Source organism: Podarcis cretensis, assembly GCF_951804945.1.
Source record: "Podarcis cretensis genome assembly, chromosome: 7".
NCBI lineage: Eukaryota > Metazoa > Chordata > Lepidosauria > Squamata > Lacertidae > Podarcis > Podarcis cretensis.
The window spans coordinates 68,950,001-68,971,900 of NC_137176.1; the positions used below are offsets into that span (position 1 = coordinate 68,950,001).

The 21,900-nt window shown below is 46.4% G+C and overlaps 1 protein-coding gene across 4 annotated transcripts in view; it reads left to right on the plus strand.

The window, feature by feature from the left end:
* The window catches only part of CPQ (carboxypeptidase Q), a 182,979-nt gene that overhangs the window by 41,022 nt on the left and 120,057 nt on the right, over nt 1–21,900 (plus strand). The gene's annotated exons all lie outside the window — the stretch shown is intronic.

Genomic DNA, 21,900 nt, shown 5'->3' on the forward strand with positions numbered 1-21,900 from the left:
AATCCTGTGGCAAGATCTGCTGGGATGAGCAGCTCAGGGTGCAGTTGAATCTCTGGCAGCCGGCTGATTCGTGGCTCAGCTGGCATTAATCCTCAACCCCTTCTCAGCTAAAGATACACTGATGTAACTTGCTCATCCTGGCTCAGCTGAGCAAAAGCTGGTGCGAGTCCCCAAAAAGGGGCATTCTGGGGGTGTAGAGGTGGTAGGGGGATGCGGGTGGCACTGTGGGTTAAACCACTGAGCCTAGGACTTGCCAATCAGAAGGTCGGCGGTTCGAATCCCCGTGACAGGGTGAGCTCCCGTTGCTCGGTCCCTGCTCCTGCCAACCTAGCAGTTCAAAAGCGCATCAAAAAGTGCAAGTAGATAAATAGGTACCGCTCCGGCGGTAAGGTAAACAGCGTTTCCGTGCACTGCTCTGGTTTGCCAGAAGCAGCTTAGTCATTCTGGCCACATGACCCGGAAGCTGTCTGCGGACAAACGCCGGCTCCCTCAGCCAATAAAGCGAGATGAGTGCAGCAACCCCAGAGTTGGTCACGACTGGACCTAATGGTCAGGAGTCCCTTCACCTTTAGAGGTGGTAGGACTAGAGAGAGTAGACTTAGACTGGATTCATGACCTGGAAACCTGGCATGGAATGCTATTTTAAAGGTTTGTTTTCCCTCTGCCAGGTGTAGGCAGAGCAGCAGCAGCAGCCGCTCCTCTCCTGAACAGTGTTTGGATCAGGTGTAACTTGATGCCTACTTAGCTTGCACTGGCCTGCTTTATGTCTGCTTCATGTACACAGGATCACTCCCTTAGTGTTTCATATTGCCTCCATGCTCTGAAGCAGGTTTGCTCCCAATAAAGAAAGGATATTTTGATTGGAACCATTTGCTGTGTATATTATATTGTTCTTCTACTGGTAGTTCAGGTTTGGAATTTGACCTCCAAAGACTCTTGATAGCTGGAGCCCCAGGCGTTATTCGTGAAATTCCTGGCTATGTGATGAGAATGTTGAATGTCATCCTTTTAAACGTATTTAGCACAAGTTATGGCACATAGTTGAGAGAGTAGAGCATGAGACTCTTAATCTGAGGATCGTGGGTTTGAGCCCCACTTTGGGCAAAAGATCCCTTAAAAATATATATATATATTTTCAGTTTTCAAAATAACAACATTTTTACTTTTGTAAATACATTTTTGTTGTTTAGTTGTGTCTGACTCTTCATGACCCCATGGACCAGAGCACGCCAGGCACCCCTGTCTTCCACTGCCTCCCGCATTTTGGTCAGACTCATGCTGGTAGCTTCGAGAACACTGTCCAACCATCTCGTCCTCTGTCGTCCCCTTTTCCTTGTGCCCTCAATCTTTCCCAACATCAGGGTCTTTTCCAGGGAGTCTTCTCTTCACATGAAGTGGCCAATGTATTGGAGCCTCAGCTTCAGGATCTGTCCTTCCAGTGAGCACTCAGGGCTGATTTCCTTAAGAATGGATAGGTTTGATCTTCTTGCAGTCCATGGGACTCTCAAGAGTCTCCTCCAGCACCATAATTCAAAAGCATCAATTCTTCGGCGATCAGTGGATCTCTGGCAGCCGGCTGTAAATACATATCCAATTCAAATTTGCCTTTAAATGGCTCCCCTCCTCCCTGGTTTCCATTTTTTCCTTTTTATTCTCCTTGCATATAATTATATTTCTCTAATTAATTTCAACTTCTTTTCTCTTCCTAATTCTGTTATTAGTTCATAAACGTTATGTCAGGGAACTGCCATCAGAGCAGGTGGTGGAAGGGCTCAAGGAGGTTAGGAGAGACTTAACAGCAGAGGAAGGAACCAGCAGGGGGAGAGAAGGAGCTCCGAGGGAAAGGGAGTCGGAAGAAGGGCTCTGGGACACTTCCAGCGAAAACAGTGAGGAGGTTTCAGGACCTCCTATAGGGACACCCACACCTCGCCGGAAACTGTCACGCCGAGAGTCCAGAAGACGCGTTTCCGTTAAGGAGCTTTTATGTTGGAAGAGATTCCGCAAACGCCCACTGTCGGATTCTGCCAGCGACTGAGGGAGCCATGCTTAAGGGCTCAGCTAAAGACAGAGTTTTGCTAAGCTGAGCAAACCCTGAGGGACTAAGCTTTTATGCACAAGCAGCTCATCATCCCATCACAGCAATCCGACAGTCTCTGAAAGCAGCTTGTGCAAGGAGAGGCATCATGAGCAACCCAGCAGGAGCTGGAGCAGCGGGAGGAGCTGGAGAGGGTCCAAGCCTGGAAGAAAGGTACAGGATGTTGGAGGTCCAGCTAGCTCTGCAAACGGCTAGGCTCGAGGAGAGGAGGGCTCAGGATGCAGAAAAGGGAAAAACCACCCCACTCACGAGGAAGGTGCCAGGATTGGTGCAGAAGTTTGGGGGGGATCCCAGGAACTATCAAGCCTTTAGAACAGAGATGCAATATGCCCTCAATCTGCAGTTTGATGACTTTCCTGATGAGGAATCGAGAGTTGCGTTTGTGATTGGGCACCTCGAGGGAGGGGCGAAAGACTGGGTGAGGCCCCTGATGGCAGCGAATAATGATGCCTTAAAGGACTCGAGAAAGTTTTTTCGCGCCATGGATCTGATGTTTTCCAGCGAGATTGAGCAGGGAGTGGTGCACAGACAATTAATGGCGTGTAAACAGGGGAGCCGATCTGTCCGTGAGTACTGGACTGAGTTCACCATGTTGATCCATAAATTGGGTTGGGATTTGTCGGCGGAACCGATACAAATGCTGTTCGAAGAAGGACTATCTTCGGCAGTGAAGGACGAACTTTCCCGGGCGCCCAGGGCGGAGTCTGTGGACCAGCTGACTAAATCAGTGCTGGCCATAGGAGCACGCCAGGAGGCGAGAGCTTTGGAGAAGCGGGAAGGGAAGGGGGAACGTTGGAGGGATTTTCGCATTCTAGAGATTCCTGAGCAGCATTCCCCGCCAGCAGAGCCGATGGAAATTGGAACAGCGCACGCACGCTCAGTTTCAAACCCCAGCGAAGGGCGGAAGAAGGAGGGAAAGAGCGCCAAGCAATGTTTTCTCTGCCAACAGCCAGGTCACTTTGCCAGAGTCTGCCCGCAAAGAAAGGAATGGCAAGGGATGGCGGGAGCTGTTGGAGGGGAGGAGGAGGGGGTTAAGGAGCAAGTAAAAGCCAACGCCTGGCTGCCACTGTCGGGGCACAGCAGCCAGGCCAAAGAGCAGTGAATGTGCCCACGCCGGAACCCCCAAGACCAGCGCTTGTAATAGAGGTGTTGCTTGAGCTGCCAAATGGACACCCATTAAAGATAAAGGCGCTATTGGACTCAGGCAGCTCCTGCAATTTTATGAGTAAGGAGTTTGCAGCCGAACACCAGATACAGACTATCCCTTTGAGCAACCCATTGCAGGTGACCACGATTGATGGGAGGGAGCTGTTGGGGGAAGAAGTTAACCAACAGACTGTCCCAATGATAATGAGGGTGGCAAGACACACCGAACTGATAGCGTTTAATGTGGCCACCTTGGGAGGAGCACCCATTATTTTGGGGATGAGCTGGCTGGCACTGCATGATCCGCTAGTGGGATGGCACCAGAGGGTAGTTTCCTTTGGGTCAGCGCATTGCATGGCACACTGCAAGGAAGGGGAAGCCCAGGCAGGAGCTCAGGCCACACTAGCAGGGATGGAAGTAACAGATAAAGGGAAGGTGCCACGACAATACGCCGACCTGGTTAACGTCTTCAGCGAAAGAGAAGCAGATAAACTGCCCCCGCACAGACCCTTTGACTGTCAAATTAACTTACTCCCAGGAGCACAACTGCCAGTGGGCAAGCTGTATGCAATGTCAGACCGGGAGATGCAGGAGTTAAGGGAGTTCATTGACAAGAACCTCAAGCGAGATATCATCAGAGAGTCACGCGCGGTGGGGGGCAGCCCAGTGTTCTTTGTGGACAAAAAAAATACTGATAAACCCAGATTGGTCGTGGACTTCTGGGCCCTGAATGCAGTGTCAGAACCAGTGGCTTTCCCCATGCCCTGAATCGATGACATTTTGACCCGCGTGAGGAAAGGGAAAATCTTTACCAAGCTGGACCTAAGGGGGGCGTATAACCTGATACGTAGGAGAAAGGGAGACGAGTGGAAAACCACTATGTTCACCCCCTTGGGGGCCTTTGAGTACCTCGTTATGCCTTTCGGTCTACAAGGGGGCTCGGCCTGTTTTCAATCGTTCATGAATCACGTCCTGGGACCATTGCTATACAAAAACTGCGTAGCGTTTTTAGATGACGTCCTGGTGTACTCAGAGAATGAGGAACAGCATGTGCGAGATGTAAGAGAGGTATTGAGCAGACTGCAAGAAAACCAGCTGTGGGTGAAACTAGAGAAGTGTGAGTTTCATACCAGAGAGGTGGAATTCCTGGGGTACCGGTTGTGAGACAAGGGATTGGCCATGGATCCCAGCAAGGTTCAAGCGGTACTGGAATGGAAGACACCGAAAACTAAGAAGGACGTGCAAAGGTTCTTGGGCTTCGGAAACTTCTATCGGAAGTTCATCAAGAACTTTGCCCACTTAACGGCGCCCATCACTGATTGTCTCAGCAGCAAGAAGAAATTTGTTTGGACGGAAGAGGCGCAGGGGGCATTCGAAAGATTGAAGAAGGCGTTTGTGTCAGAAGAACAACTTTTGCATGTGGATCTACAGCAACCCATGAGAGTGGAGACTGACGCGTCAGACCGAGCGGTGGGGGCGGTGCTTCTACAGCCGGGAGAAGACACATCGGAGTGGAGACCGTGTGCCTTCTTCTCGCGGAAGCTGAACAAATCCGAGAGGAACTACACCGTGTACGACCGAGAACTACTCACCATTCATGAAGCGTTCCGGAGATGGCGACACTTGCTGATTGGAGCGCAACACAAAGTCCAAGTGCGCACCGACCACAAAAATCTAGAATACTGGAGAACTGCCCGAGTACTGAACCAGAGACAAGTGAGATGGGCCCAGGAGTTCTCCAAATTCCATTTTGAAATTTGCTATGTGCCAGGGAAGGAGAATGTCAGAGCAGACGCTCTCTCTCGTAAACCAGAGGGAGAGGGGGAGCCAGAGGAGAGACATATCATCCCTGAGGACCACTGGGTGTGTGGGGCGGCATTGGTGGGGCAAAGAGAACTGGTAGAGGAAATCGAGAACGATGCATACGCCCAAGATAAAATCAGAGGACTACGGGGAGGTGGAGAGAACACAGGGGGGTTTGAAGAAAGGAACGGAGCGTTGTATTACAAGGGGGCACTGTACATACCGGAAGGTGAATTGAGGGGTCGGGTACTCAAACAATTGCACGACAGCCCCACCGCGGGGCACTTCGGGGAACACAAAACCATGTGGTTGGTTACCAGGGAGTTTTGATGGCCCAAAGTGAGGGAAGACGTACGGGAATATGTTAGGGGGTGCGACCGGTGCCAGCGAGCAAAAGGGGAGAGGTTGGCACCAGCGGGGCTATTGGAACCCTTACCCACACCAGAAAGGCCATGGGAGGCAGTATCCATAGATTTTATGACGGATCTGCCAAAGTCCAAAGGTAAAACAGCTGTCATGGTGGTTGTAGACCTGTTAACCAAGATGTGCCACTTTGTAGCATGGTCACATGCGGTCACGGCAGAAGAGACAGCCAAACTGTTTGTAGAACACATTTTTAGGTTGCATGGCACCCCCTTGAGGGTGGTTTCCGACCGAGGGAAACAATTTACTTCCAGGTTCTGGAGGAAGCTCATGAGCTTGCTGCACGTAGAAGTCAATTTTTCGACTGCCCGACACCCAGAAACCAACGGGCAGGCGGAAAGAGCAAACGGTATCCTCCAACAATACTTGAGGTGTTATGTCAATGACAGAGAAAATGATTGGGTAGAAAAGTTGGCACTGGCGGAGTTTGCCTACAATAATGCGGAGAATGTGTCCACAGGGATGAGTCCCTTTTTAGCAAACTATGGGTGTCATCCCAGGGCTTTTCCAGGGGAAGGAGGGGAGAGATGGAGCGTCCCAGCAGCAGAACATTTTGTAGAGGAGATGGAAGCGATCCACCATCAGCTCCAGCTCAACCTAGAAAGGGCCAAGGAAGAATACAAGAAGCAGGCAGACAGGAATAGAAGGGAAGGTGAAACCATAAGGGTGGGGGACCAGGTGTGGCTGTCGACCCAAGGGTTGCCGTTCAAAGGGGGTTGCAAGAAATTGAGACCCAAAAGATTGGGACCATTTGAAGTTATTCAACAGGTCAATCCGGTGGCGTTCAAACTCAGGTTACCTAACCACATGAAACTGCACCCAGTATTCCACAGGTCATTGTTGTCACCACACAGGGGGGGACATGAAGGGTTGTTGACTCAGGTACCAGTCATAGAAGAAAGGGAGCACAACAACCATGTGGCGGAAATCATTGACTCCAGGTGGAAGGGTAATCAGGTGGAGTATTTGGTAGCTTGGGAAGGAGAACCAGAGTCAGAAAACACCTGGTTAAGTGCAGAAGAAGTCAATGACGAGGTTCTGATAGAAACGTTTCATCAAAGGTTCCCAAGGAAACCTCAGTCTGTAACGAGGTTTCGGAGGGAATATTTTGGCACCACCGACGAGGAAGAGGAGTTCGAAGGGTTTCCGGAATCAGAGCGGGAAGAAGAAGTAGACTCTGATGAGGAGGAGTACTGGGGGGCCAGGGACAGGAACAGGTGGAGGGAAGTGTTCGAGACTTCAGAAGAGGAGGGAGGCTCTTTCAGGGGTTTTGCATCCTCACCGCCCATGGAGGAAGGGACGGGAGGGGGTGAAGGGGGCCCTGGAGGGGAGGTGGATGTCAGGGAACTGCCATCAGAGCAGGTGGTGGAAGGGCTCAAGGAGGTTAGGAGAGACTTAACGGCAGAGGAAGGAACCAGCAGGGGGAGAGAAGGAGCTCCGAGGGAAAGGGAGTCGGAAGAAGGGCTCTGGGACACTTCCAGCGAAAACAGTGAGGAGGTTTCAGGACCTCCTATAGGGACACCCACACCTCGCCGGAAACTGTCACGCCGAGAGTCCATAAGACGCGTTTCCGTTAAGGAGCTTTTATGTTGGAAGAGATTCCGCAAACGCCCACTGTCGGATTCTGCCAGCGACTGAGGGAGCCATGCTTAAGGGCTCCGCTAAAGACAGAGTTTTGCTAAGCTGAGCAAACCCTGAGGGACTAAGCTTTTACGCACAAGCAGCTCATCATCCCATCACACGTTACATCAAACCTGCTAATGTTTTAACGTTTTTACAGTGTTCTTTAAAGTAATCTATAAAGTTTTCCCATTATTGATTGAATTTTTTCCCCATCTTGGTGCCTGATCTTCACGGTTAAGTTTAGCCATTTCAGCCTAGTCTATCATCTTAGTCATCCATTCTTCTGTCGTTGGGACATTTTCTTCTTTCTACTTCTGGGCAAGAAACATTCTAGCCACTGTAGTCGCATACATAAACAGTCTCTTTAGCTTCCTTGGCACTTCTCCTATTACCCCTAGTAAAAAAGCACCTGGTTTTTAAACAAATGTACTCTTAAACATTTTTTAAGTTTCCTTGTATATCATTTCCCAGAAGCCCTTTATATTTTTACACGTCTGCCACATATCAGAAAATGTACCTACTTTCTCCTTACATTTCCAGAATAGTTTTGAAGAATTTTTATACATCTTAGCAAGTTTTACTGGAGTCAAATACCATTGGTACTTCATTTTCATATTATTTTCTTTTAGTGAACTACAGGCCGTGAATTTTAAATTCCTGTGTTGCAGGGGGTTGGACTACATGATTCTCTCGGTCCCTTCCAACTCTATCATTCTATGACTAACTTTTGCTTTGGAGTAATACCAGTGACCCCAATAGCATTGAGAGGAGAAGCAGTCCAAATCAAATGTAAACCATTGGAGAAGGGGGTGGGGAAAATGAAGGCCTGCCCAACTTACCATATTTTTCTGTGCATAAGATGCCCCCATGTATAAGACGACCCCTATTTTTTTAGCCCAAAATTAAGAAATACAGTGGTACCACTGGTTACAAACTTAATTCGTTCCGGAGGTCCGTTCTTAACCTGAAACCATTCTTAACCTGAGGTACCACTTTAGCTAATGGGGCCTCCTGCTGCCGCCTCCACACGATTTCTGTTCTCATCCTGGGGCAAAGTTCTTAACCCAAGGTACTATTTCTGGGTTAGTGGAGTCTGTAACCCGAGGTGTTTGTAACCTGAGGTACCACTGTAAATAATTGCAACATTCCGTGTATAAGATAACCCCCAACTTTAAACTTTAAAAAATTGGGGGGAAATATACAGTGGTACCTCGGGTTAAGAACTTAATTCGTTTTGGAGGTCCGTTCTTAACCTGAAGCTGTTCTTAACTGTTAGATAATGAAGCTTAATTGGTTTACGACCCCAATTAGCTGCAGTTTATAGCGGTCCGGCACGCTCCTCAGCCAAGCTGCGCCGATCTGCGTCTCTCCGGTTTCGCCTTGCAGAGTAAAAACACAGCGGAAAAACTGTTGCTTCAGATCCATGCAAACACATCAAGCACTTGTGTGTCCATTTTATCAGTCTTTTATTACAGCAGAATATTTACATCTCAGCATTCCCCTGGGCTGCTAGCAGCCATGGCCACCGTCTCCTTCAGCTGCGGAGACGGAACAGTGAGGAAACAACTCCTCCCTCCTTTCGGGTCACGCGACAGGAATTGAGGGACGTCACACAGAACTCTTTAACCCTGTGAGTTCTGAAACCATTAACCTGAGGTACCACTTTAGCTAATGGGGCTTCCCGCTGCCGCCACACCACCAGAACATGATTTCTGTTCTTATCCTGAAGAAAAGTTCTTAACCTGAGGTACTATTTCTGGGTTAGCGGAGTCTGTAACCTGAAGCATCTGTAACCCGAGGTACCACTGTAGTCTTATACACTGAAAAATCCAGAACATTCTTTGAAATGCCTGCTGGAACAGATGCCTCTCCATGCCTACAGATGCAAGGCTGGCTCAGTTTTACTGCCTGAAGTGAAGTAGCAAATATGTATTTATAAAGATATATACCACCCTCTCATAAGATATTGGGGCATGAATGCGAATGTACACACAAGTCAAGGTGCATAATGCCCAAGGGCAGCAAGTTATTGTGACACCAGAGGCAGAAAATAAAACAAGTCGCCTCTCACCCTAGCAGTGAAAATATATCAACAAGAAATCAAAAAGGTCTTAAATTAGTTTTAGTTTCCGTAAGCGATAATTATTATTTTTTTGGTAGAAATAGTGATATTATTCCTTATTAGCTATTCCTAAGTTGAGGTGCTTCTAGTCTTTAAATTTTTTATAATGTTTATTTCTTAAAAAACATTTTTTATCACAAAGAAATGTTTATTAAGGGGCATTTCTGCTATCTCTGTTTTACAGAGTGGGGAGTTGAGAGGTAGTAATTTGCTCAAGGCCATCCCAGGGGCTGCAATTTGAATTCAAGTGTCCTACTTTCAAGTAAGAGTCTGATGTTCAGTGTGGTCCCTCCTGTTTGTTACTTGAAGAAATTATTTTCATTGTTCCCAAATTCAACATTGCCTAGAATCAAAATTGACAGCTTTTTGCATACAGGTTCTGTGATACTAGGATATTTCCAAACATCCACCAAAATTTATCTTTATTGACTAAAACTAGGCATATGTGAAACCTCCTCTGAGAGGTTATTGGTAGCATTATTGACTCTTTCGGCTTCTCTCAAGAAATAACAAGCACATTCATCACAAATTTTGCTTTAGACCAAACACTAGTGCTAACTGAAACAAGGACACATTTTGCTTTGTTTTGACTGTATGTTTTTAAATATTTTTTCCAACCCAGAGGAGTCCATTTTTTGAGGCATCATCATGAAGACTGGCCCTATCATTAGGCAATGGGGTGACTGCCTTAGGTAGAACATGCTAAAGGGTGGTGTTGAGGGAGCAGAGACAGAGATCTTTGTGCCAGGCGACTGGCCCTGCGTTCCATGAGCTACTTAGTGGAGGATGTTGACCCATTATCAGTTGCCACTCCAGTTGGCTTCTGTATGTGGAATTAGTAGGGAGGGCATATTGTCTTTTACCTCAGGCAGCAGAACATCTTGGGCCTGATCACTTTGGCAAATGTAAGGTGTACTTCGGCCTTTTCACTGTAAAGAAATGAAGCAATAGCTTATTCCCACCCCACAGCATATGAAAATGGAATCATGGCATTTCAGAAATGAGTTCTATCTAACATTTATGATATGCAAGTGGATTGTAAAAACAGTAGAAAACTAGTGAGGGTCTTTTGAGACAGCCTGTCTGCAGTCCTGGCTATTAAAACGGGTTAAGCTTCAGACTATTGGTCCTGATTTCTGAAAATCAGAAAACTGTGGGGGGTTTTGCAGGGAAAGCGTAGACTTTACTAAAAAACCCCAACAAGACCAAAAGAAAAAGTCTGCTATTGTGAGTCTGCTATTACTGGTCAGTCTTGTCTGTCCTGGTAGTGTCTACTATAACTGGCAGTGGCCCTCCAAGTTCTTTGGCAGAAGCCTTGAGTCTTGCCAACTATACTGAAGTGTTGAACTGTGGGGTCTTGTGTGTGTGTGTTCAAAAGTTTACAAATTTAATGCACAATACTTATTTTCATTTAACTTCCCCTCCACCCCTGCATGGTTTCCCCATATTTTCTAACATTGCTGCATATTATAATTACCGAATACCCCATCCTCTCTGCTTGTTCCCAGATACATGTTTTACTGCAGTTCTTCATTCAAATCCTATTTGCATTTTTACATGTTTACAATAGCTCTTTAGATACTCTACAAAAAGTTACCAATCCTCCTGAACTATGGGATCTTAGACATGCAAAGCCTGTGCTCTGTCTTTTATGGGACTTCTCAGAAAAGAGTATGTAATGGGAATTGGGGTTGCTCGTGCGTAAGTGGCTGCTGCTCTAGGCAATGTTGTCTGGCTAAACCTTTCCCTGGTTGGACAGCCCTTGCTCCGTGGCTGTGTCAGTCACTGGCAGAATCCGTCAGTGGGCGTTTCCTGAACTTTTTCCAGCATAAAAGCTCTTTCACACCAAGTCTCCGCCTAGCCTCCCTGTGCGGAAGCTTTCTGCGCAGAGTGGGCGTAGCCAGCGGAGGTCCTGTGCTCTCCCTGCTGGTCTCAGTGGAAGAGTCTTGGAGCCCTCTCTCCGAAGTCCTCCCAGGCTCCCCTTTCTTCCTGGTGTCACGCCGATTTCCTTCCTCAGAGGAAGTGAGCTCTCTCTCCCTGCTGGGTCCTTCTCCTGCATCGCTGGTGCGCCTTACCTCATCTCCTGGCTCCGATGGCAGTTCCCTGACAGAGTAGCTGCGGCAGCCATCTTTAAAAAGCAGCCATGCTTGATAGGCCTGTGGGTTTTTCTTCTAGAGCATTTGGTCATAGTAGAAAAAAGTTGCAAGACTAGTTCATACCATGGCTGCATTCACAAGGCCAATTAATTCCATCTCCCCAACATTACCCTGTTAATTTCACATGAAATTTGAACTTTCACACAACGTAAAATCCAAAAATCTAGCAGAATATAGTGGAAGTTTAGTGCTCATTTCCATGTTAATCACTTTCAGAAAAATATGCATTTGCAGCCCCATTAACCCAGAAAATTGCAGGAACAAAGTGGTAAAATTTAGGGTGGCATACTTTCATACAGTTCTTTCCTGTCATTCTCATGGGTCAATCATGAGGGAAAGGGTGGGGAAGTACAGAGCTGGCTCACCCATGAGGCAAGGCGAGGTGACCACCTCAGGTGGCAGAATCCACAGAGGGAGAGGATCTGGCCTTCAAGGAATGCATCTGCTGCTGCTGCTACAGCTGGGGCAACAACAGCTGTGGTGTGCTCCTTGGAGGCTGGATTTGCCTTCTTCTCAGCAGTCCCCCCAACCATGCCCCTGTTGGAATTCCTGCTCTATGATTACAGTCATGGGATTGTTGTCTGTCACATGATGGTGTGTGTTTTGACTCCACGGAGTGGGAAGTGACGGAGACAGGATGTTTGTGTTACTGTGTTCCGTGAAGTGGGACTATTGTCCTTTGTTCTTTCTCTTTGCTGTATGATGCTAGGGAGAGAGAGAGCCATGTTGCAGTGCTCCGTGTGTGTTTATATGTAAATAAACGTAGATTAGCCAAAATGCTGAGTTGCTGAGTTCTGTCACGCAAGCTGCGAAGACTCTGAGGATCACTAAATGTGCCGATGTCTTTTGGCATCGGTGGCTGTGATGTTCGGGCAGAAGAAAGCTCCTGAAGCTCCTGAACAGTTGACCAGGAGGGAGAGGACAGGCCAGTTGGGCATGTGTCTCTGCCAGTGTCCTACTTGAGTGTAGGACAAGCTCCTGACAGCCCCCTCTACAGTGGCCTTTTGGTGAATAGGAGACGCTGTTGTTTTCCTCCCAACCCGAGGGAGGAAATGGCTCTCTGGGATCTCCTGGGATCTGTACTTGTCTGGCATGATTCAGAGCACACACATACCCATAAAGCCCTTTGATTCTCTCCTTGTTCCCTCCCTCACCCCTTGTTCCTAATGTCAGCAAGGAAGGACTGGAGGGAACTAATGTTGGTTGAACAGCCCTGGACTTGCCCCATGAATGTGTGGTACACATTAAGCATCCAAGCTGAATGCTTGGGAACCCTCAAAGGTAGGCGTTGAGCATCAACTTTAACCCTTGAAAGGTCCAACACCAGGCATCCTCCACTTGCAACTTCATCCTCTGTCTTCCCTCAAGCCCCTAGACTGATTTGGGATGGAGGTCCCAAGTGATAAAGCAACGGTTCTCAGCCTGGTTGTCTCGCCAGTCCTCTGCGTTATATATGATTTCCTTTTTTAAAAAAAATAATATTTATTACTTTTAAACACTACAAAAAGAAGAGAAAGAGAAAAGAAGAAAAAAGAAGACAATATAATACAATGTATAAACATTACAAAACACAACACTAACACAATAAACTAAATAAAGCCAAACAAAAACAATTTAAAACACACATCATACAATTTCAATGTCATACCTTTCATTTACTTGTTTCAACGACCTCCTCACACCTCCCTTTTTGTATTCCACTTCTGTTAATTGTTTCAGCAATTCCTTTCCATCTTTCTCTGTTTTCTGTCCTATATTTATCTTAACATATTCTAACCTTATTTTCCCCTAATACTCTAATAATCTATCTATACTTAATTCCTTATAACATTTCTACTAAAGCCATATAACTTCATTCCAACATTTTCCCAACATTCATCAATTTTACAATATTTCTATAAATAGTCTTTAAACTTTTTCCAATCTTCTTCCACCGTCTCTTCTCCCTGGTCTCGGATTCTGCCAGTCATTTCCGCCAATTCCATATAATCCATCAACCTGGTGATCTTCTGTCCGAGGCTCTTAACTCTTTTCCAAGTCCCTTCTGCAAGTCTTCTTCGTGCTTATACAAGAACTTTACTTTGTCTTCTACTGATCTTATTTTTATTTTCCTTCCTTTGAGGCTGAAGAGCAGATCTCGGGGAAACTCCCTCCTAACGATGATTTTATTCCTTCTCGACAGGGCAACCAAATCTCCATAGTTAGACCTAAGATCCAAAAGGTATTTCAGAACGTCTTTAAAAATTTCCTCTCTTGACTGTTGTTCTTCTAAGTTCTTCTGGTAGTTCCAACAGTCTCTTATTTTGTTCTTCTCTTTTTTCCCTCCTCTTCCAAGCCTGAAGGCCCTCACAATTTTAGTCTCTTCTTGACCCAAGTCCAGGTCCCAAGAAACAGCAAATTCCTGTGTGAGGAAGTCCATCAAATCCAGTTCAAGCAGGGCTCTGATCCTCAAAATTTGTTTTTCTTTAGATTCAATCATGACAGGCATCAACTTATGATCATCAAGTTGCATCTGTGAGGCTGGGACTCTTTCCCTCTCCAATTGTGTTACTTTAGGTTCAACGGCAACAGCTTTCTCCCTAGCCTTCTCCGCAGTTTGCCATGTCAAAGTAGATTCCTGTGTCAATTTCTGGATAGTTTCTGTATTGATGTTCACCTTTCGTCCCAAATTATTTATACTTTCTATATTTAAATCCAGCTTCTTGTGAAGCTGTTCCAGTGAGTCATTTATCTTACATAATGCAGCCACTAAGGCCTCTTCTGTCAACATTCTTAACCGATTCAAGGTCAGTCCCAGAATCTCACAGCTTTTTATCTTACAGCTGGAAATTCCCCCAGCTCAGCTCTTATAACAGTTTCAAAGGCTTCCTCTAGAGGGAAACAGTTTCTATTTCTATTAGTCCTTTTAAACACAGTTCAAACAATAAAGTTAGTTTCAATTTTCAGTTACTTTTACTCCTTTTTAAGAGCAGACGGATAGAAAGGAAACAATGTATCTCTCTTATTTAGCTAACTGTCAGCGAACGTTTTATTCACTATCAATGAACAATCCAAAACGTCAGTCTTACTAGCAACCCGTTTCCAGGTTCGGAGCGGTGGTATTTTAACTTTCTTCGCTCTCCTGCAGGCACACAACCCAAAACTTCCCACCTCTTCTCCTGCTTCCAAGGGGGGTTTGATGTTTTCTACTGATGGAAATTTAGTCCTTTACAGTAGGCTTTCCAAGACTTTAGCTTACAGTCTCTTTACTTCAGTCTATTTACAAAAGGGGAAGGCGGACTTCCTGTTTTGAACCTCCCTGTTTTGGTGCCAAATTAAGACGTTTAAAAATCCAATTCTCTGCTCTACTCATGGGTAGTTGCTTTAAAATCAAATTGTCCACAGGAAAAAGTCAGCGCTCTCCGGCAACAGCTATGCAGCTTTGCTCCGTGGAAGAAGCAGTCAATTTGAAGCACCGCGCCACTCACCCCACGCCGCTCCGGATCCCCGAAACCGGGTTTTCCCGTGAGTGGGGGAGGCGCAAAAGGTGCCAGCCGAATCCCACGTTCACAGGCTTCACCCGCCTGTGATTTTTAGTGGGTCTCCGCTTTCGCCGTGGCGGCCAGACCCAGATTTCCACGAGGCAAATTCCTCCCAATCAGAGGAATTCCGCAATTACCGGAGGCGCCAACGCGGAAGTCACGTTATACATGATTTCCTAAGGAAAAAAGGCCAAATGCACTGCTTGAAGAAATATAGTTATGCTGTGTGATAGAGCAGCTGGAACCAAATGAGCACACTGAGAGTTGTAATGAGAATGATGAAACCCAAACCTTGTTCACAAAAAGCGGTTAAAGGATGTGTTCTGTTTAATAATGGATTGTGAATAATGAACACAAATGAAACAGAACTCTTGAATTAAAACAGAAACAAAGGAAAGTCCTTTGGTTTACAAAAAGCAGTCAAGGCTCTTGCACATTTATTAATGCACCAAAAAGCAAGGACATTTTTCATGATGTAAGCAGCATTGTATTGTTACCGTGTATAACCTAGGCTGCTTCCACACTAGAAATTTATTGTGGAATAGACACACGTTGTTCCCTCACTTTCTCTGGGGTATCTGCATGACCTTGTGAACACAGCAACCTGTTCCTATGTTTTCCTGTTCATTTCCCTCTCCCTCTGGGCTGCATCAATAGGAGTATAGCATCTAGATCAAGGGAAGTAATAGTGCCACTGTATTCTGCTCTGGTCAGACCTCACCTGGAGTACTGTGTCCAGTTCTGGGCACCACAGTTCAAGAAGGACACGGACAAACTGGAACGTGTCCAGAGGAGGGCAACCAAAATGGTCAAAGGCCTGGAAACGATGCCTTATGAGGAACGGCTAAGGGAGCTGGGCATGTTTAGCCTGGAGAAGAGGAGGTTAAGGGGTGATATGATAGCCATGTTCAAATATATAAAAGGATGTCACATAGAGGAGGGAGAAAGGTTGTTTTATGCTGCTCCAGAGAAGCGGACACGGAGCAATGGTTCCAAACTACAAGAAAGAAGATTCCACCTAAACATTAGGAAGAACTTCCTGACAGTAAGAGCTGTTCGACAGTGGAATTTGCTGCCAAGGAGTGTGGCGGAGTCTCCTTCTTTGGAGGTCTTTAAGCAGAGGCTTGACAACCATATGTCAGGAGTGCTCTGATGGTGTTTCCTGCTTGGCAGGGGGTTGGACTCGATGGCCCTTGTGGTCTCTTCCAACTCTATGATCTATGATTCTATGATTCCCACATCCCAAGTTCAGAAAATTACTTCAAAAGCATAATGGAACAGATTCATAATGACTTACTGCACAGCAGTATTAGGTTTGGAGGCCAGTTATGGCTTCTATTGATTGGTCTAGCCATTTCATTCTCTATGGTCCATACTTCTCTCTAGAAATAAGTTATATTAGTTTAATTTTTAACCGTTCCAAGTAGCATTGTCTTTATATGTGCTTCTTTTTCCCTCTGCTGTCCCTTCCCCACATTGCAGTGGGGGGCTAGGAATCATGATCAGAAGAGCCGGGAGGGAGGATTTAACCCAGGCATAGGCAAACACGGCCCTCCAGATGTTTTGGGATGACAACTCCCATCATCCCTGACCACTGGTCCTGTTAGCTAGGGATGATGGGAGTTGTAGTCCCAAAACATCTGGAGGGCTGAGTTTGTCTTTGCCTGATTTTAACCCTTTACCTCACACTTTGGTCCTAATGAAAACTGTCCATCTTGGGGCAATATGGACTAGTAGCCTGTCTGCAAAATGTCAGCCGGGAGCAGAGTTGCTATTCCACTTGCAGCTTAGAGAAGAACAGCAATGATTGGTTACTGCTAAGTTGCCCATGTCTGGAAATACTCTTATGCTGGCATGCAGAGATCACCTAGAGTTTATGAACTCTTTTTATTTGTGATTTATAAAATAGTTTGTGTTGGCAACCTTGGATTGAAGAAAGAAAAATACTTGTCTTTTGCATCCCGTTGCTTATGTGCTAATGTCTGGGATTCCTTGCCATGGCTTCTGATGTCTTGCAGTGTTTTTTAAAAAGTTCCTGCTATGACACATAGGCAGGATTTTCCCCTTAAAACAAATAACTTTTAGTGCATTTGTGCTCTACAAAAATGTATTCACCCCACCCCATAACACACTGCACAACATTTGGGGCTAGAGGTGGAAATGTACATTTCAGTGCCAGTTTTAGAAGACAGTGAAAAGTCTGAAAATAAGGAATGCGGGTTGAATCTGCCAAAGCTTGCTGCTCAGGTTTTTCTTATTTTTCTTTTTTAATGAATAAAAAAATCAGTTGAAATGAATAGAGAGATTAAATGGGGTGCCAAGCATCCATTTCATCTTACACTTAAGTGGAAAGAGTTGTGTGTCATTCTCAGATGCTATTGCAACATTAGAGGTCACCCAAAAACTATCTAATACAAAAGAACCAAGTTTGCGCTCTCCCTCCCTCTCTCTCTCTCCTTCTCTCACTGTCTCCTCCAAAAAAATAACATGGATGACATACAGGCCTAATGTCACTGCTGCCACTCCACGGTGACAAAGCCTATCCTTCATGTCTGCAGGTGACAAGGGACAATGTCCTAGCCAGCAGAGATTGTCTGCCTCGAACGCCTCCTCTTAACCACCTGTTGTGCCTTTCCTTCTCTGTCCGCCCTGACAAACGGCACTGAGTAGGGCTCAGCTGGACACAGAGCCCTTTGTCAGTCAGCATCAGGAGGCATTGTCAGCTCACATTGCACGGCTTTCTGAACATTTTTTATTTTAAGACGGGTGGACTGGAAGTGCTGCTTCCACCTGACCACTTCATTGGATGTATAGAGACTGCATCCAGAGGCCTGCTGGGCCACAGGAAGAAAAGCTGGCACCCGATTTCTCAGTAATGGAGCTGGAGCCAAAAACACATGTTTTTCCCTTCTATACTAAGGCCCTTTCTACAGCTATGAAGCTGTATTGTGCCACTTTGAACAGCTGTGGCTTCCCCCAAAGAATTCTGGGAGCTGGTAAGGGTGCTGAGAGTTGTTAGGAAACTCCTGCTCCCCTCACAGAGCTTCAGTTTCAAGAACAGTTAGCAAACAGGGAACTCTGGCAATTGTACTCATGTTGTTTGTTGTTTAGTTGTTTAGTCATGTCCGACTCTTCATGACTCCATGGACCTGAGCATGCCAGGCACTCCTGTCTTCCACTGCCTCCCGCAGTTTGGTCAGACTCATGTTTGTAGCTTCGAGAACACTGTCCAACCATCTTGTCCTCTGTCATCCTCTTCTCCTTGTGCCCTCCATCTTTCCCAATATCAGGGTCTTTTCCAGGGAGTCTTCTCTTCTCATGAGGTGGCCAAAGTATTGGAGCCTCAGCTTCAGGATCTGTCCTTCCAGTGAGCACTCAGGGCTGATTTCCTTAAGAATGGATATGTTTGATCTTCTTGTAGTCCATGGGACTCTCAAGAGTCTCCTCCAGCACCATAATTCAAATGGCTTCCCTCAAAGAATTAAGGGAGCTATAGTTTAAGGGTGCTGAGAGTTGTTAGGAGATCCCTATTCCCCTCACAGAGCTACAATTGTCTGAGCTCCCTGTGTAGACCCAGTGTACTTGGATCATCTTGAGGAAGCCACATATTAACCCCACACTTCTTTGTTGGAGCCAAAACTTGGTCCTACTGAAATGAAAGGAGTTTTGCAGTTGACTTTGACGAGGTTCCCACTTGGTCCTACCAGAGAGTCTCCACAGTTTATAGGAAATTATGCTGGTTGAAAAACAAACATTGAATCTCCCTGTTAAGCAATCCACATTTTCTCCCAGGAGCAGCTTTTGGCACCAAGTTGTCAACATTTCAGAAGACTCCGAAATGATGCCCTCTTGGGCCAAGAGCAATAGAATCTTGGCAAAAATAAAACCTTAAAAAGCAAACATTGACTTAAAAATCATTAAACAGAATTTCAAATATTTAGTCTTCTATCCAAGCATTTGAATGCATGGTATTGATTTGCTTTTGCCCCCCACCCTTTGAAGGTAGAATGTAATTATTACAATAAAGTTGGAAATAGGAAGTTGGAAGGCGCTGCCTTCCCAATTTAATATTACTATGTCTATTCAGAAGAAACTCCTACTGAGTTCAGTGGGACCTATCTGAGAGGAATTCTGTAGCATAAGTTATGTTTTGGTCACAGAAATTGATTAAAAAAGGAGGATGGATGCGTAGATGATCAGAATATTGGGCACTTAATCTAAATATTAAGGGTAATGTGCCAGCTCAGGCTTTCTCAACCTTGGGTCCCCATATGATGTTCCACGTCCCATCATCCATAGCTAGCAGGGGCAACAGTTACGGATGATGGGAGCTGTAGTCCAACAACATCTGGGGGCCCGAGGTTGAGAAAGGCTGCATTAGCTTGAATCAGAGTAGCCAATGTGATGCCTTCCAGATGTTTTGAACTACAGTACCAGTCTTCAGTCATGCAGATAGGGGTGCTTGTAGCAAACTGGAGTTCCTTCTAATATCAACTCCCATTTGCAGCGGCAGAGCTAGCCGCTTGGGCACCCAGAGCAGCGCACATGCCGTGCACCCGGGGGCAGGCCGATCCGCCCAGGGGGTGTGTTCGGCGTGGTGGTAATCCGCCCAGGGGGACGATCAGCGTGGTGGCAAACTGCCCAGGGAGGATTTTGTCACCCCACTCTGGGATGACACTCAGGGTAGACCATCCCCACCTCCCCCCTTCCTATGCCCCTGCCCATTTGGTAGATACAAAACCAAAGGCTTGTTGGGTGCCCATGGACATCATCCAAGCCAACCCCTCTAATCCTATAGCAAGATAGTTCCCCAGTCTCTGAGCAGTGCGAGATTGCAGGGGTTCCAGACGCTCACCCAGGGTCTGTTTCCTTTTGGGAATGGGGCACAGCGGAGACTGGTGTTGTACCTTAGAAGCCCCGTCCAACATTCAGCTTCCAAAAATAGTTCGCAAACCGAAACAGTCACTTCCGGGTTTGCGGTGTTCAGGAGCCAAAACATTCAAGAACTAAGCTGTTTGAAAACCAAGGTATGACTGTACCTACAACCTGAGCCTGCGATGGAGGGCGTCACAACATCAGCACCCCAAAAGGGCCTTGTTTCTCCCATAGCCGCAGCCCTGAATTCACAGACGTAAAACATAATTCTATGCTTCTCTCACTTTACAGCTTGCTGCCTTTACCAGCCTGCAACTGGTTTTCTCTCCCTCACATCGCACAAAACTCTGCCCTAAAAGCTCAGACATTTTGTCCTTCTAACCATCTAAGAGCTGGGGCAGGGGCCCTGCTTCTGGAGCAGAGCTCCCTTTGCTCTGTTCTCACACTGACCCATCACCTTTCCTTTGTTTCCCTTAATGGCTTATGGCCCAGGTGATCACCTCATGAAGCTAGCCTGGCTTATATTCTAACATTTGCTAGGATTCTAAGGATTAGAGGTTTGGCACCCACAAACTCATAGCAGTGTGCTCTCCTAGCAGAAACACCCAAACCACAATAATAGCCAGGGGAGAAATAACTAACATGGTAACATTGACAACCACTCTCATAAAACGCCCAATAAATCCATTACTCACCATTCTCACAGTTGTTCCCAATGGTGCACCCCATTAGTCATGATGGAAAGGCACCAGTCAACATATGGGAGGAGTGGGAATGCCATGATGACGTCATGTAATTTGTTCTGTACTCCGGCTGTGTACACACTGTACACTTTTAAGCACATGACCTCTCCCAAAGAACCCCGAGAAGAAGGAGGAGGAGGAGGAAGAGGAGTTTGGATTTGATATCCCGCTTTATCACTACCCGAAGGAGTCTCAAAGTGGCTAAGATTCTCCTTTCCCTTCCTCCCCCACAACAAACACTCTGTGAGGTGAGTGGGGCTGAGAGACTTCAAAGAAGTGTGACTAGCCCAAGGTCACCCAGCAGCTGCATGTGGAGGAGCAGGGAAGTGAACCCAGTTCACCAGATTACTAGTCTACCACTCTTAACCACTACACCACACTGGAGAGATGCAGTTTGTTAAGGTCTTGAGAATTACCCCTTGTGAGGGGAAACTACAGTTCCCTGAATTTTTTGGGGAAAGTCATGTGTTTTAAATGCATGGTGTGTATGCAAACAAGGCATAAAGCTCGCTTCCATGGAGACCACAGCACTTTATCCAGCACAGCTAGCATCGCATTTCAGGGCTTTGGAGGAGCCATACCGCAAGGATCCCTCAGGCAGGGGTTCAAATTCCTTGACAGCTCAAACACAGGTCACAGAACGAACCCTTTTGCATGAGAAGCAGGTTCAAAGGGAAGGGAAGGGACAGGTGTCATTACAGTCTCAACAACCAAGCTGCAGTAGAGCCCAGCAACTGGGAGGAAGCCTTCAGATAAAACCTATAGGCAACAAGCCTCTTTGAGAGCAGGAATCCTACACAGACAATGTTGCAAACAGTATTCCTGTGTGTACAGAGCATGCTATTTGTGAGGGAGAGAGGACAGAGCCAATAGGAGGAATGGAACTCAATGGGAAAGAGCACTGCAGTCAGAAATGGGGAGAGCGGGAGAGGAGATTGAGACAGTCCATACCAGGGAGAAGGGAATGCAATCTCCACAAGGCAACTGTGATTTTGGGGGACCTGGTGGGCAAGGACAATTGGGCTTCCAAGTAAACCTGCATGGGATTCGACCACACATCCTGTTTCTTGCATCACGTTCAGAAACCACCTGACTCCTGTGTTCCACACGTATGGCTGCCAGCCTGTTGTGTCTTAATGAGAACTATATGCAATGAATTCCTGGTCAGACCTGTGAAACGCATGACCCTGGAAGCAGTTTGCATTCAAAGGTCCTATTGGGAGCCAATTGTGTGTGTGTGTGTGTGTATGGCAGTGCCTGGAAGTCATTTCCACATAAATGCATCCTAGGAGAGAGTCGTGGGAATAATCCTGTGTCTGAAGAACATAGTGTGAAAAATGAGTTCTCTTTGCTGTACATTCTGATGCTGGTTAGCTCAAGCTTCCCTGAAATG